This window comes from Varroa jacobsoni, unplaced genomic scaffold, assembly GCF_002532875.2.
Source record: "Varroa jacobsoni isolate VJ856 unplaced genomic scaffold, vjacob_1.0 scaffold_815, whole genome shotgun sequence".
NCBI lineage: Eukaryota > Metazoa > Arthropoda > Arachnida > Mesostigmata > Varroidae > Varroa > Varroa jacobsoni.
The window spans coordinates 476,468-490,984 of NW_019213717.1; the positions used below are offsets into that span (position 1 = coordinate 476,468).

General features: G+C 41.0%; 1 long non-coding RNA gene across 1 annotated transcript; it reads left to right on the plus strand.

Annotated features, from left to right (window-relative positions):
* The first annotated feature begins 1,361 nt into the window (after window positions 1-1,361).
* On the plus strand, window positions 1,362-3,941 carry LOC111264054 (uncharacterized). Its single transcript, XR_002682627.2, has 3 exons — window positions 1,362-1,482; window positions 2,262-2,573; window positions 2,938-3,941. It is a non-coding gene; the product is annotated as an uncharacterized LOC111264054 (long non-coding RNA).
* The last annotated feature ends 10,576 nt before the right edge of the window (window positions 3,942-14,517 follow it).

Sequence of the window (14,517 nt, forward strand, 5' to 3'; positions counted from 1 at the left end):
GCAAAGACAATAATAAATGTGACATTATATTTGGATTGGAATTGGGCCACGGTGGTACGACAAGCGCTGGCTATTTAGTCCGAATGACGTACACGACACTCATGGTTGTAAACACAAGCGCATACGAAGGACATAATACGAAATGAGCTATATATTTATCATGCAAGAAAAATGAGGCCCCAATATCATTAACGTCATCCGAATTTCTCGTTTGGACAACATAACTGCCGCCCTATGATGACAGGGGCCGACGGCAAACCCCGGTTTGAAGGGTGTCAACCAAAGTTGCCGCCGTTGCGTCGAACAGTCGAGCATTTTCAAACGATAGGTATCGCATCTTTGCCATACGAGCGGATGGCACCACTAATCAAACCATTGAATATGAAGAGGAACAGACGTCGCAAAATAAGTTTGTTATTAGCGTAAAGGGGGAAGCGGAAAATTGTTGTGCTTTATCGAGCAGCAGCAGCAGCAGCAGCAGCAGCGGCAGTAACAATGGCGGCCAAAACGATTTTCGATCGCTCTTTGAACTAACTTTATTTTCAGTAGGTAACTTCTGTCAACAGGGACAATAATAGACAATCTTTTCGTTCGTATCATCTTAAAACTTTCGATGCTTCACGATGCGTTCCCGTGAATAATATTCGCTGCTGATTTTCGTGATGGTTTGGTGATTTCGTGTTTACGTAATGGCCCAGGTTCAAATCTGAGCCTGGAGCCAGCTTTCAAATGGAACGAGTGACGGCGATGCCGGACGCGCAACCTGAAACATTTCATTACTGATGATACGCGAGTATAACACCTTACGGGCATTAGCAACTACAATTAAAGGTGTGAGATCAGTGCGCGGGTTTGTTTTCGATTCGGGTCGATATGTAAAAAACTGTCTGCAATCGCAGATTCCGCGTACTCGATAGTAAATCCATTACTTGTTGATTTGAGTTAAACATCTCGGAACTTCTGTAGGTTCACTGGTAAAACTACCTGTTAGACAGCTTATAGTCGATTCGGTGTTTTGAAGAAACAAAGGGTCGCTGCTGAAAATGGTCGATCTCATCTTCTGCTCCGGCATTACATTCAATCAAATAAGAGTAATTAATAGCTTGGCTAAGCTTGACTAATACACAAGCAGTCGCCGTAAGCGTTTCTACCCTTGAAACCGCAGTCTGTCGCTATATCGATATCTTCACGAATCTTCTTTTTCCCGTGTGATAGTTTCCAGCATCATCACGATCAACAAGCTTCAGTGGGTTTAGCTTATCAAGTGGCATTGAACATTGCTCTGAATTAGAGGCTTCGCATCTATCGGAAGTTAAATAGTCTGTTCGAAAAAAATTCGCCTGGATACGCAGCATCAGCAGTAGCCACTAACTACATCGCTCTATTCCTGCAGGTTTTGATGTCTTATACGAACGCAAAGCGTCGGCCGATGATAATGGTTGACCTAACGTGGTCGGTCGGTAGAAACCCGTAGGACCCGTAGTAGGTATCGCCGTCATTTTCCCACGAACAATATATTGACAAAAATTGTTAACTATATCAGAAAGCGGCAATTTCGGCTAGAATCATCGGAAACAATTACTCCTAACCCCTGTCATCGCTAATTTTCTATATGATCTATTTACGTGGGGGAACGCGATGCACGCCTGCGGATTATTCGACCCGCTGTTCGTTGTTTTTGAAATTTGTATTTCAGCGTCTATATAATTTGTGTTGTTACAAATTCGCTTGCTATTCTAATGAAGGAGAGCTTCGATCTGCTACGCAAAAAACTGCTGCCGTCCATAAAAAGCGTCAAGGATATCATTTTCACCTTCGGTGCACTGCTATTGGTCGATAACATTGATGATTTGTGCGTCGTCTGCTAATATTATAAAGCGACAGTTTGAAGTATAATGAGTTGAGTCAGGAGGCAGTTAGAATGCAACTCTTATTGTTGCGGTTATTCGTTGTCCTTGCTTGTTCCCTTATGCTGTTAGCTATGAGTGTTCTGTTGCCCCCGTCGTAGGGAAACATCAGTGAGTTTTTAACTTCTGATTAGGGACCGCGAAGGATATTTACTTGTGTTAGCTGTTGGGGCTGCTGCTGCCGGTACCACAGCTACTGGCGTAGCAGTGGTACCGGCAGCAGCAGCAGCAGAAGCCTAATGCATGTCGCTTGACTAATGTTTGCTTTGTAAAACGTCATTCAGAGGGTTAACAAGAAAATACACAGACAAATAACAATGCTATGTGCTTCCTTATCGCCCCCGTTAAACGAAGAGGAACGGGAACGTCAGGAGTAGGGAGGTAAACAAAAGCTGAACGGAACAAAAAACTAAGACAACGACCGATTGCTGCGCTTGCCGAACGAGAAAATTGGACCTCGCAATATACGCGGGAAAGATCTACCCCCTCATTCTAAGGGAGTGAGAGTTGACACTGTAACCGGAACGCAAGATGCTCTGGCCTGGGGTTCATTCCGAAGATGCAAAACAACACAGCAGATATGATGGCGCCAACTAGTATCTCATTGAAAATTAAGATGGTCAACAGTCGGATTTATCCTATTGTGAACATCATCGACTTTACAAGGTAATGGAGCTATGCCACTATCTATAGTTACTTGTTTAGCATTTTCTAGATGGCAGGAGAACTTAAACACGAAAAAGTTACCAGATAAAAAGTATACCATAGTGGAGAGAAGTGAATACATCGTACACACTCAAACAACTAACTAACAAAGGACAACATTATGAATCTGACTAATTACAGCGCTAATACGAGCAGTAGTATAATTAGAATTATAATATCTATGGGGGAGCATAATCATTCTCTTTAACATGTCAATATGATAAAAGTAATAGTAGTTATAGAAAGGCATAGCCGCTTAGCTGCTCTTTCTTTTCAAAAGGTCTAGGGATAGATGCCTGGCTACCGACTAAACCTCACGTTTCAGGTGATGTGCCTTGTACTGTGAGTTCACACCTACGAGTCCTCTGGGTCTCAGTAACTTGGACCACTGCCTGACACTAAGCGACAACGGCACCGGCAGCGTTTACGTTTATTGTCTTACAAAAGCCTAAAACTAAAAAAAAAAAAAAGATCATTTATTGAAGAAGGATAGAACTAAAATACGCTGATTAACTGGATTCGCAAACATCTGTGCAATTTATAAATCAATAATTATCATTGGTAAGGTTATTCGAATTTCAGGTTGAATCTCTAAATCGTCTATGTCAGTTGTTCTTGAAGAAACCATGCTTTACTGGTGTGAGAAGTCTGGGTTAGGAAAACAAATAGCCTTTTTTTTTTTTTTTATATGAACATGATGTTAAAAAACGCAGTTTATTACTGGACAAAAACATGTTCTGTAACGTTCAGCCGTACACATAAACAGTTGTGAGCATTATTTCCTCACATCTGTTCCGATTTTTCTTATTTCCTCTAAACCTAACGTACCTCGAACACATACCGCGCGCCTGTTGTGCTTTTTTGAATCTCTTAGAGATAAACATACAACGATTCCATTCACATCAACATGACTCTAAATATATTTTAGCTCCCCTGCGTACAGCTAATGACTCAAGGCCCATCTTTATTTTTTTTACATTAGGGAAAATTCACAAAGTTAATCTCCGACCATACATAAGAATATTCAAGATATTAGGATATCAAATCTTATCAATAAGGATATCAGAAATGTAAAAGGTAAGTTGTCGAGACTTTCCCTATGTCTGTGTGTGTGTGTGCGAACGGGCACAAGCCATTCGGTAATGAACCAACCAAATCCCAGGTTAAGTTAAAATTGGAAATGTTGAAAACTAATCTCTAGGTAGCTAAGTAGGTCTTCGCACAGACACAAATCATCGAAAGAAAAGGTCGAAGAATTATTATCTGAAATAAGGTCGAACCACCTCTGCTACCCTATCGAGGTTAAATCGCTTGACTCCAATTATAGCAATTTACTTTAATCTCACTTGTAGCCAGGCGTACACACATAGTAAGCGCCTGCTATTTGGATGATTGCCAATGTGCTTTTCGAATATATATATTGAATAGGACATGAAGCGTTTGCCTTAGCCTTCTCACACGAACTGCTGCGCCCTCAGGGCTAAATAGGACCATCGCTATAGGAGACAAATCTAAACTATCTAGCAACCTCATGTTAACCCCGCAATTACTGCGGTTTCACTGAAGTCTGCTTAGTGTCTGCGGCTTCAAATGCCGAAGAAATGAGATCTCTGCGCAGTGGACCTACCTTGTATGTGTGTACCCTAGGCTTAAGTGGAGCAGTTGATAGTAAGAAATTCCAACCAAATCACCAGATGAGTTTCAGTGAATTTTCAATTTATGTCTTGAGACTGACAGCATTTAACACGTGGCAGATCCGAGTGCTGTTTAGCCGTGCTTCTATGAGAACATTGACCTGAAATCCAATTGATTTTTAGCGTTACATCTTGATTGTATCTTAAGGCAGTGATGACGAAAGGTCACCTACCTATATGTCTTGCACCCTATTTTTGGAGAGAGCGAACGAGATTGTTTGGCTGGCATAGTAGGAATGAATGTTGTTTCCTGGCATGGCTTATTAGGTTTGACAACGTATTCCGTATTTGGAGAAATACTTGTTTTAAAAGCATCACAGATGGCCTATAACAATAACAGATTTAGGTCCCTCGAACGATTGCAAGTCGATATCAGAAATCAATTGCCCTAGTCTTCCATTTTATTTTCTTCAGACTGAAGTCGAAATGCAAACTATCGAATCCAATTTTTTCCCGAAACGTAAATTCGAATGATCTGACATACATATTATAGCTCATCTAGATATTTACGTGACTTCCTACAAGTTAATTTCATCCAATAGACACCGTGAAGGGGGTAAAGTAACGTCTTCGCACCAAAAGTATTCATCCGGAACAGGTTTTACGGCTGGCCTGGCATAAATCAGAATTTTATTAATCAGTTTAATAAAAATAGCTTGGTCGTTAATTTAGAAATCGTTTTAATGTTCCGGCTTACACAAATTGCTTCATGTTCTTAGTTTTATGTGAAATCATTTAGCGTAATATTTCCTGTAGCAAACTTTGAATAACTATGAAATCATACTAATCTCAGGCAGGTTTGTCGGTTATCGGAAGGAGCATACCCTCTAAATAGCCTGCTTAGCGAAATGCAAAAGAAATTTCGGCGGTGCTGTTGCAAAATAAACACAATTTTAGCTGGTTGGTTACACGGTTGGTGGGTAAAGAACACAAACGTTAGCGTCAGCTACTCTAATTAGGAAGATTAGGATTTATAGCAGCCATCACTATCACCTACACAGTACTAATAAAAAAAAAAAAAAAAGCAATGATCTTAAAGGTGTTTCGTCTCATAACTAATCGATTCTATACGCATGGTTTGTTAACCATGTACAATAAAGTATCTCAAATGGAACCTCGGAATCTAGTCACGTCTTTTTCTCGTTTTTTTTTTTTAGTTTGCTAAAAAGCCACAGATGGCGCCACCAGCACCGCTTACAAAATTCATGTTAAGCAATTAACGGAACGGTATCCCTGTGTTAATGCCGTTAGCCATGATGGCTCTACATAAGGATCGTATTCTATTGACTTATACGAACGAAAACGTGTATCTCTTTTGTTGATTATAAAATTGAATGAAATTCGCAGTAACGAATTTGTGGTCTTTCTGATGCCTAATTAAGCTTGGACTCGATATTTATATATACACATCTTATATAGTGAAACGAAATTTGTTTCAGGTTGGGTTTCTAGCCTAGGTCAGTGCCTGTAGCGTGAAACATAGTAAATAATTTATCATTTCAAGCGCTATTACCCTTTGATGGCAAAAATAAAAAGATGGCCTTCAGGAACGGTTTGTTAATACCTATCCTTTACAAAACTGTAATGCTCTATAAGCCTAATCATTGAAAACGCTATGCCGATTCAACATTTTTGACCGGGAATGTATCTATAAAAATTAGTGAAATAGTGTTTAATGATACTGCAGACAATCGAATCGCCTGAATGGAAACGCAGATGTCTCCTTGCCGCTCTCGCGGCCACAGTGGCGACTGGTAGTTAAGACTAAAAAAGATTTAAAAAAATACGTATGACATGCAACTTTTTTCTAAATATATTGAGCTTTTAACATGTTTAAACGTTGCTTCAAATGTAGTATTTCTCTTCTGTTTCAAAGTATTATATATATATATATAAAATGATTCTATTTAATTCTGATTATCTCTTTCCTAAAAACTGATAATCTAATTTCAATAGGTATTTATTTATTTTCACTAGCACGCTATACTGTGTTTTTTAATTTAAATTTCGTCACAGTAACGTAGCATGGGAGCCAGAAACTGAAACGGCCTGTTCGACCTAGGATATTGTTACTGGAATCGAGTGCCGCTTACCACTCTCAATCTACACATAAATTTTTTTAGCTTCATGTCCGCTACAGCGATTAGGCGTTGATTCTAGCATCAAACAGAGTATCTCTAAGCAAGATTTCGAACCTAGGCTGCTGCACGAGCCGTAGCACCTTTATTCACACATTGACATGGTCTCGTATGACGGTTAGTAACCAGCAGGCTAGCTTGCTAGTCACACAGAATACGAACTATTGTCTCAGGACTACAGTACTATGTGTAGTTTTAAGCGTGAAAACTAGTTTTACCAGGTCTGGGTTTTTGACTGAATAGTGCGCCTGTAAAGTTTAGCGTACTAAGAATGATGAAAGCCCATCCTGTCATTGTAAAACTTACATACATATATGTATAAACTTCAATCTATAATAAACGATATATGAGTATCTAAGCAACAGGCGGAGCCTGAAGGTTTCCTACAACTTTTAGATGTTTCTTGATTGTGCTGATTAAAAATATGATGAAGCTCAGTATTCAATGTTTGAAAAACGGGCCTCGTAGCATTGGACGTCACTGCGAGGTCAAGATCTCTTGGAATGACCCGATTCCCATAAATGGATTGCAGTGGATTTTGGTAGTTTATAAGTTTATGCGAACACTACTAGCGGTTTGTCGAATACACCAGAGCACCAGTAAATGCATACAGGAAATGGACCATCCATCGGAACACCCTGCTTTTATATAGCCATCGTCGTGGAGCATGTGTCTAGTGCAAAACTGTATGGTCACGTAGCTAAAGCTATTCTGTGCCTCGTAATATCGAAAGAGTATCTGCTACGTTTAACGGACAGAGAGTGTCGCTAAAGTGATGTTTGCTAACAGATAAAGACGCTTGATGCCAAGGAATATAACCTATAAATAAGCGCTTACTTCAGCCTGGTTTGTTATTTGTGCGATTCCAGGCTCAAAATAGTGATACAGAAAGAAAAAGCCGATACTTCCTAAGCTTACACAACAAAACACAGGACCTATTCGATTCGTACCGGTTTTATATTTTCGACTTAGATGTATAGTATACATTTCAAGCAATTTACCTAAGTCGTTATCCCAGTTACGACCCCGTAACGGCGCAGTGGAACTCTGTTTGTCTAACAACAACTGTTTTGTTGGCGACAAAACTGAGCAGATCTAGGTTTATAACTAGGCATTAATGTATTTCGATTCGTGCGCGCAGCCAATCAGTTGCGGATATATAATTCGAAGCAATTATCTCAAATATATTTTTTTTTGTTTAGAGATACTGTTGACGTACATTTACTGTTTATTTCTGCTCACACAGTTAGTCTATTGCGTGTCACGAACTTCAGTATGAAAACGATCATCCTGAGAAGCTTATAGTATAAAACAGTTTTAATAGAACCCGAAGCGTGCTAATTGTATGATACTTATAGCTGCTGGTTCTTTTTGACATTCTGATGGTACACCCTGATGCAGAGTAACTGTGTTTATGTCTCCCATGAATTTAACGCAAATTACTTGTTACCGAACAAAGACAGTGTGGTGAGTTCGATTTGCGAAGAAAAACACCGGATCCTGGATCGAAAATGGGCATACCATTTAGCCACCCAGTCAGATAGGCCTAGTTTCAATTTATGTGAGAGCATTCAAGAAGCAAAACAATTTCCGTTGTATCAACATATCGAATCCTTTAGAGGTCATCAGCACTGGCAGTTTCAATGTTGGTTCTGGGATGAGTAATTGTATTTCTCTCAGAATCTCTGCAAATGGTTGAATGCATGTCAAACTAACTATTAGCAAAACGCTGACAGGCGATGTGCTCTGTAAACAAACTTGTAAAAAGCGTTTTTGGGCTTAGATGGATAAGTTCTCCTCGACCCACTGTGGAAGCATTTTTTCAAACTCATATATCTTCGTTGCCGGAGCCTGTGCTGTCGATATTGCCTTTTCCATTTTTCCTGACTAATGAATTTATCAAAAACAAACAAACATACCCTATAACCGAGCAGCCTGCAGGTTTTTCCTAGATTTAGCAGGTTAGAAAAATTTCTATAACGATTACAACGCTCTGCTTGTCTCTTATAGTTGTATGTATACACATATATAAAAAATAAAGATGTCTATATTTCTTAATCTATTATGATATCTCGTTACAAATGCAATTTTTAGACTTTTGGCTTTCGTGTCCTTTTTAAGCCTACCTGGCACCAAGCCCAAGTAGGCTCCAGCAAGGCTATAAACAGTGCTGGCATAATGTCTTGCCAACACATTTCGTCGAGCTTTCAAAATTCGTCTGCTCGTAGACTCCGTCTTCATTACATGATATGTCATAATTCGGATAACAATGCAAACTATAATGCCCTACTGTGGTTCGGTGTACATATCGCTAGGGCAATCCTTATTTCTAGATTCGTGCTGAACAAGCCCAGCCAACTCTATCCACTCTGAAATTAGATCACAATTTGTTGTCGTAGCTGCTGCTGCTGTTCGTTATCACATTAAATTTCACATTAACGACTTTCGAATGGGGCCGGCCGCACGAGACGTTCCTGACGCCCAAACGAGCTGGACACCAGAGTGATGTTTCCGACCGTATAATAACAACAACAGCGGTTCGACGATGTATCTGTCGAATTTTCTCGGGAAGAAGAGAAATGCCTTCATTTCATTTGTCATTGTTTGTTGGCGTCGCAACTGTAGACTCATATATATATACACGCTTGCTTAGGTAACAAATAGACTTAGCGACTCGATCTTGTTCTGTGGTTGCGGAGGATCTTCGCGGTTTGAATAAAAACACAAAATATCACTGACTGGGCTTAATTGTTCAGTTTACATCGTAAGGTCAATAATGATTTTCATGTATAACACCTCCCGTATTATTATTACGGTCGTAATTCCGCCTTCTATTCGCGACTTCTGGATTATCAAAAATGAAAAAAGATCAAAGCTACGCTTTGCACAAATCTGACACAAACTCAAATTGAACAAAAATTCATTTGCAGATGTAGAAGAACAGAACTAGCATCTATGGAGAACCAGAGAGAACAACAATGATGAAGGGACGACCGGGTTATCGTCGATGCCGTTCCTTCGGGAGTACACAGATCGATGTTCATCTCTACCATAATGACAGCGACCATCAAATGGTGCTGCTGACCCCTGTCAGCAAGAAAGAATACGCCGTCTTATTCGTTCTCGTATTACTGACTCTTGGGTATTTAGAAAAAAACACATTAGCCATAAAAGCTAGTAAATGAAAGACCAATAGCAAATAGAAAGGGAAGATGACTAGGCAATCGCTTTTCGAATCACGCGGGCGATAGAGCACTGTCGTCTGCGTTCGATTTGCCTTTCGCTGCTTCTGTTGCGCGCGCCGTATGCATCACGTCCGGATCGCTGTCGTTTTCGTCGTTGTAAGCAAAGTTATTCCAATCTTTAGGCAGCGACAGCGACGACGACGACGACGACGACGACGACGACGACGACGACGACGACGACGACGACGAGGAGGAGGAGGAGGAGGAGAAGGAGGCACTGAAGGCCTTTAGCGGTCGTGGTACGCGGGGCTACGGCCTCGGGGCGGCCATGGCAGAGACGACCTGATACCGACGACGATTGACTGCCGACGATAACCAATGAAACTGTTTTGTTGCCGCTAGTACTACCTGCTGAAGTTTGCCGCCGGTGCTTCAACAAGAGTTTCGTCTATTGGATGTGTTCGATTTATTCGCTCGACTGTTTATTGGCTCGATCGGTTGATTCATTCGTCGTCGTCGTCGTTGTTGTCGGTCATTTTTCGATTATGTTTTGAGGCCGTGCGTCTATGGCCTGTCTCCGTTTGTGTACGAGTGAGAATTGAACGGGCAACGATATTCCTGCCGTTGCCGGTCGATGCTGGTTGCTGCTGGCGACGCTAGCGAACGCCAGTAATGCCGTAGCGACAGACAGACAGACGAAAGAGCCACACGGACACAGCAGCTGCTAAGGTTACCGCTGGCGATTCGGCGGCCGCAACGACTATTCCTCTCGTTGCTGCTGCTGGCAGGTTTTGTTTCGGTTGGTGATGACCCGACTCGAATGATTTGATGGTATCCAACTTTATTCGCCAATACGGGAGAGTGAGGGAAAGACGAGATGGTCTTCGTTTTCTCTTCCTTCCCTGGCCGCTACTGCTGCCGCTTCTTTCTCGATCCTGTTTGAGCGGCTGCTGTTCAGATCGCTGCTTTGGCCGCAACGCCGTCGAATCAGCCGCTCAGAGCCTGCCTCGACTAGAGCTGTTGAAGGCAGCGTCGAATCAGAGCTGGAACAGGGCCAGCGAGAGCAAAATCTTGGCCAAGAACAGCAGTCACGGGTGAGAGTCGAACACAAGAGAAAAACAGACGAAAATCACGGTCCGCATAAAACGGAGGCTGTCCAAATGCCGGTGCATGCAGTTGCAGGCGCAGCTACAGCCGAGGATACAAACAGGTCCCACACACAAAACTATACGCGACAGTCGAAGTGATGCGACAGGATGATCAACCAAAAACAAATGCTATTTAGAACACATCTAAAAGATAGAAATCGTTTTCGTTAGGGGAAAATCGAGAGGAAAGTCTTTCTTCTCGGACGATGATTTTTGATCGAATGGAACGAGTGAGTGCCACAATCGAACAATTTTGACTACTCTGAATTGACTCCTGTCTTAAGAGCAAACAAGTGGCCGAAGCATCATCAGCAGCGGGAAAGCTAGCGAGTGCATACACAAGCGAGGAGAACGCTACAGAAGGAGTTTAACTAGGATGACAGGATAGAGAGAAGGAAAAAAGACGAAGTCTATCGTAGCCGCGGGTGGCTTACACTTTGCGCCGTTATAAATGGCCGTACACAGAGAGAGACACAGACATCCGCGGCAATGCCCTATACGCGAATATAATCCGCGGAAGTGTCTTGGTGAAGTCGCCCGCCATCGGCATATTTAAGCCCTTCATGGTGGCCAACTCTGTTGAAGCTGCTATCGCTGTCGCTTTCATCAGTCTGTTTCTGTTACAGCTATTGATACGATTTCTGTTCTGGTCTATTGCTTACGACAACGACAGTGACGACGCTAGCGACGCTGGTGCCGCTGCTGGTCGAATAAAGATGATGCGCTAAAGCAGAAGAATAAAGGAAATTTATTTTGAAAAGAAATTACAAACATTATTCGGACGATAGAATTATTACGGCGGTAGGAGCCGTGGCTACTGGCAGGACAATTATGCGTATTAGTGATCGGGTTCATGCGGCTGCCCGCTAAAAGTGGTCAGAAGATGACCGTGGCGACCGTTGACCGGCTACTAACAGCTAACTACGATTATTCTTTGATTGTCGGCTCACAGCCTCTGTCTCGCTGGTGTATATAGAATGGCTACTCGAGGCGTAGCTGGCATGGCTAGTGAAATCAAGCGCCCATAGAAAAGAAAACCGAAAAAACAACCGTACTGCATACGCCAATGTCGCCGAAATATACTGGCCGGCTTACTTGTTCCGTTTCCGTCTTCCATTAGTCGCTGAGTTGTTTGGGGGGTCGGTCAAACGGCGAACGGAGGCTATACGCCCTTAGCAACAAGAGGCCTACTGTTAATAAGATTAGACAGCTGTGAGATAGGCAGATAAGTATCAAAGCCAGCTCATTTTTTTAGGTGTTCCTAGGTGCTTAAATATATAGTGTAGCTGGTATGCTGAACACGTACAACTGTGGGAGCCCGTTTGTGCTTTTAAATTATTGATAATCTTAGCCGAAAATCGAGTTTCCCCTATGTTTTCTTTGCGCAAGAATCGCTCCTGATACTTCTATAAAAAGGAGTCTAGGAAGGATGATATTTCGAAGCGTCTTTACACAAAGACAGTGGTAGTACAACGTGTGCCATAATACTATATAATCTCAGCAAGTAAAGCGTAACCATAAAACCAGTATTTTCGGTTTAGTAAATTACGAAAAACCTAGCGATGTGCAGCTATCACTACGGGATCAATCATTCAAGAGATTCAAAAATATGCCTCTGAACTATATGGACACGCCTGACTCGTAAACTTCATTCACCTCAAAGTACCCTATACCAAATGCAATGTACTCTTTGTTTTCGACTTTACTTCCGTTTTATCTTTGGCTTATAAACGGCAAAAAAGCACGAAGAGCTCTCGGAATTCCAAAATAGAATTACCTATACACATATGTGTATATATAGAACTTCTTTATTTTCGCACTGGTTATTTAACATACAGGGGCTGTTGCCGCAAAGCGAGGTGCACACTCTATTTACTTGATGAGTACGACTGTTTAAGAAGATTCTATTTGTTCAGGAAAAGCGGTACTATTTTCTAATTGTCGCCATAAATCCTCATCATTAACTAGACATATGAGCCGGTGCCCTGTATGTCGGAGTCATGGTCAGGAACCTTTAACTCGTTCTGCCAGAATCCAGACCGAATTTGGCGCCGTTTTTTATTTTTAGAAAAGCCTTGCAAGTTTGTTTCTAAACCGTCTTTGAAAGGAATACTCAAGCTGTCAGGCAGTGCTTTCGTCTTCGCATCATATTCAAACACTCACATACCGTCAACTGTTTTCGAACAATCTGGCTTCTCTTTAAGTGGCAATTGTTAACCGGTCTGTACTTGCTCAAGATCCTATTCTCCCAATAGCTTTCCTGCATCGAAATGATTTTTCAATTTGATTTGTTTAAAATGTTTGACTTTTCCGTGAAGTTCCAAATAATGATTCCAATACCGTATTCGGAGTGATTTTAAGTTAGGTCAAAGGTTTGGAAGAAAAATTTCCAAAGGACAAAATTAAGCCAAAAATCAGCATTTTTGTTGTGCTGACGATCGCTATACCCGCGATCACAAATTGAACACGCATCAAGGTCGATACGATTTTGCAAAAAAAAAATCAAATTATTTCTCTCAAGTTGAATGTTATGCTCCTCTTTACGTGCTATACGTGCTAGACATTAATTTGCCATCGCTGAAATAAAGTAAACAGGAAAATTGAAATAAAAACGCTTCAATTAAACCGTTTCTAATCGCGTTCCATCGCGTAAAACAACCACACCGGATCGCGTTGGAAGCAGCGACAAATAAATAAAAGACTTAGCGTTCCTGGTTGGGCCATTCTTCTTGCGTTGGTAAACATTTAAATTAAATTTACAAAAAATAACAGGTAAACAAAGTTTCTGTCAAACTGAAAAATAGTTTTCTTAATCCATCGAATGAATTTCGCTGAAACAAATAAATTGGCGATTGTGGATGGCCATTGATATGCGAACGATAAAATTTTCCATAAACCTCTGAGACCTTTAGCTTCCTTCAATCCCCCCGGTGACATACCTAGCAATTTATGTACGCGATTTCCATCTATAGATACAAACATATTCTGACCAATACCGGATTATTATCTACGATAACAAACTGTCTAGCAAACCAATTGATACGATTGTTCATCCTCAGATCTCAGATACCGTCCATTTTTTACTTGCCAATCAAGAAGATATAAGTGTGGATAAACATGCATTGTGGGTCGCTTTGAGGTTCATTTTATAACTAAAGAAGAACGGATCGGTATCGGAGCAGAGATAAGGTAGTTAGATATACCTTTGTAAGGATAGACACCGTGATCATTCAATGAATTTCAAGTGGCAAGTAACAAACTATAAGCGACAGCACGATGCTATATATTACATATAGAATATATAAAATGAGTGTCAGTTGCAGTTTCATCACTTGCATTTTCATATAACTTGAAAGGGTTGTTAGAATACGAAAGTATAGTCGATTATACATAACTTTAAAAAAATAAAACTTAAAAAGAATGATGCAACAGTGGATCTATAATTAGCGAGCAGAATGTCACAATGGATTCTATCGAGAAATAGCCTAGAGCGAAGAGTCAATATAAATATTGGGTTATCTGAAAAAAGAGCGTAAACTTTTCCAGCTGGATGGCTTTAAAATCACACACATAAAATCAGTTGCAGCGGGTCGGCTTTGCCCCCGTGCCTGAACCCTGATATTTGATTCTGGCAGATCGGTTATCGTAAGCACCTTGAAGATGAGTGAAATTGCCATAACGATTCACTATGTTCTACAATTTAATTAGCTTAAAGCTGCTTAGTGAAATTTATGTCGCTT